The following is a 3,517-nucleotide window of genomic DNA, read 5'->3' on the forward strand; positions in this document are numbered from 1 at the left end:
AATTGGCATTCTTTACAGAACTAGAAAATAATTGCAAAATTCTTAAGAACCCCAAAGGACTCAGAGAAAGCAAAGTAATTTTGAGCAAAATGAGCCAAATGATTTCAAAACATATTGCAAAGTTGTAGAGATCCAAGTAGCATGGTACTGGTGTAAACACATGCACCTAGACCAATGGAGCAGGATATAAGATACAGAAGTTAATGGACATATTTATAGCCAACTGGTCTTTGACAAAGACACCAAGAGCATACACTGAAGAATAGGTGGTCTGGTCAGTAAACTGTACAGGGAAAATTTGATATTCACATGGAGAATAATGAAATTAGACCTCTAGTGTTAAACCAATTTAAAATGAATCAAAGGTATGACTCAACAGTATGAAAATACTAGAAGAAATAGAGGGAGAAAACATCAAACCATTGATATAGAAAAATATTTTTTGGATAAGAACACAAAAGCACAGACAACAAAAGCAAAACTAGGCTAATGGAATTATAAAAGATATAAAAATTCTTTTGCACAGTACAGTAAATAATCAATAGCATGAAGAGATAGTCTACAGAATGGAAGAAAATATTGTATTTGTAAACTATTGCTCAAACAAGGCATTACAATTCAGAGTAAAAACTCTTCAAGAAAATAATCTGCTTAAAAGTGAGCAAATAATCTAGTCAACACTTAAATGGAGCCATTAAATGACCACCATGTATATGAAAAAATAGTCAATATAAATAATTATCATGGAAGTGCAAATAAAAACTATAATGATCCCCTTCCCCTAGAGATAGATGGACCTACAGATAGATGACAGATAGATAGAAAAATAGATAGATAGATAGATAGATAGATAGATAGATAGATGGTAGATAGATAGGTGGATAGATATAATAAATGCTAGTAAGGATGTGGAGAAAGTGCAACCCTTATGCATTATTGATGAGTGCTATAATTTAATCTTAAATGTATCTGAAAGGTCTATATGTTAATTTGTCCTCATGGTGCTGGTATTGAAAAATGATGGTTATTTAAGAAGTGAGAATTAGGGAGAGGTTTTTAGGTCACTGAAGAGTGTACCCTTGAAAGGGATTGTCTTTTCATCTTTATCTTTTGCTTACTGGCCATGATATGAGCAGTTTTTCTGTGTTGTACTCGCCTACACTCTGCCCTATCCATGAGTTTTCTCTGTGATGTGCTGCCTCACCATGGCCAAAAACAAAGGGAGAATTGATCATGGGTTAAAGTCATGGATTGAAGGTGTGAGCCAAAGAAAACTTTTCTCATATAAGTAAATTATCTCATGAATTTATTATAAGGAAGGGAAGAAGACTAACATAGTGGGAATATAACTTCATACAACCACAATGAGAAAAAGTATGGAAGTCCCTCAAAAGACTGAAAATAGAATTATTTTATGAGCCAGCAATTCCATTGCTGGGGATACATCTGAAAGAAATAAAATACTTATATCAAAGAAATAAGTTGCAGGCAGATATTTATTGCAGCACTGTTTATAATAGCCAAGATGTGAAACCAAGTGAAGTGTCCATTACTTGAAATGTGGTTTAGATTCAAAGTGGAACTTTATCCAGCCACATGAAAGGATGAAATACTAGCAACATGGGAGCAATATGGATGGAATTGGAAGACATTATTTTAAATGAAACAAGCCAGGCACAGAAAAACAAACCCTGTAAATCTTCACTCATTTGTGGATTCTGAAAGAAGATGGTCACAGGAATAGAGTAAAATAGAGGCTAGAGGCTATGAATGACGGGAGGAGTGAGGAGAATGAGAATGTGGATAATGGGTACCAACACAGACTTGGAGAGGGAGTAGTTCTCATGTTCTACAGCACAATAGGTGAACTATAGCCTCCAACAATAATTATACATTTCAAACTAGAGAAAAAGTGGAAGGTTCTCAACATTTAGATATAATGATATTTGAGAAGATGAAAGTTCCAAGTATTTGTATGTGATTATTATGCATTGTATAAAGATAACATGAGTACAAATATGTTAATTAAAAATAAAATAATATTTGATTACTAAAATAAAAATTACCAGTGTATATTTAAATATATAATATTTTAAGGACATAATTCTGAAGACCATGATTGAATTCACACAGACGGTGATGTAATCTGATGCCATTAAATGTGTATTCATGATGAAAACTGTAGGAAAATTTGGAAACAGAAAAAAGAACCAAAAATAAGAACAAAGATATTATGTATATTTTTAATGAAAGAATAAACTTGTATTTTATAGAAGGTCTGCATAAATATTTGGAGTTTTTCACATTTTTGGTAGGGGATTTTGGTGGGGCAGTTCCAAGTCAACCTCTAGCAGAGCTGGAGACTAAGCTTAGCCATGCATATCCTCAATGATGTGTACGTGACTCAACCTCAATGAAAACTCTAGATGTAAGAGCTCAATGAGCTTCCCCAGTTGGCAGTGTTCTGTGCATAGACTCACACCTCATTGCTAGAAGAAGTTCATGGTAACCACATCTCTGCTAGGAGAAGATCCATGACAGCATCACACTTAACATTTTCCTGAATTCTGCCTCATGCATAGCTCTTCTTCGTTGATTTTCATAATGATACCTATAATGTCTACCTACACCATTTATTATATCCTTCTAATGAAATGAATCATGGTGGGATTTCAGGTTCTACACCAGGATTTTGCAGATATTAAAACAGTTCAGAAGCAAGGGACACCTAGTTATCGAGTTGGAATGGAAGCACAGAATCTCCACGGTCTCCATCCACATCACAAGGTAGAGGAGCTTTGCTGCAATCCAACAGGGTGGAACATTCCAGCTTCCCATTCAGGCTTCTTTGATATAACTGTGGTGAGAATTTTATAATAATTCACTGAAATCTGGGTAGGGTGAAAGTCTGTGGTCTCTCTTTGGCTTTTTCTGGTAAATATTGGGATCGGGCCACAGTAAATCCTTCTCTGTAGATAAGAATGGTTTTTATGTAAAGGTTCTTGGTCTTCCATGGTTGCACCTTTCTTGGTACTCTGGCTCAAATAAGCAAGTTTTCCTTGTCCCCTTCCATTTTTTCTGTCTGTATCTATTGGTTTTTCTGGGTCACCATGATCTCCAATCTCTAATCTCGGCTGTACAAGTCAAAAACAGAAACCCAGGAACCCACTGCTATGTTTCTCCCCAAGTTATAAGCTTGTGTGTCTTCTCATATTTAAGAGTTTTATTTTATTTCTTTCCTGATGCTTATTATCTTAGAGGTGAATAGCAGAAAGTATGCCTGTTTCAACTCTCTGAAAGGGAATGTTTGACATTTGAACTAGATATCCTACAACTTTCTTCATACCTTTTATCTAGTTTTCCTAATTTCAGATAATATTCTACTGTATTGTGTGTAATATAAGAAATTTGCACATTAGTTTGGCTTCTATCTTTTGTCTTTTCTAGAAATATTTCAAATCATCATTATCATTTTCATTTCAAACAATTGATTTTAAAGAAATTTTAAAAATAGAAA

Source organism: Heterocephalus glaber, unplaced genomic scaffold (assembly GCF_053883595.1).
Source record: "Heterocephalus glaber isolate CG9 unplaced genomic scaffold, H.glaber_assembly_v1.0 deba00000594, whole genome shotgun sequence".
NCBI lineage: Eukaryota > Metazoa > Chordata > Mammalia > Rodentia > Bathyergidae > Heterocephalus > Heterocephalus glaber.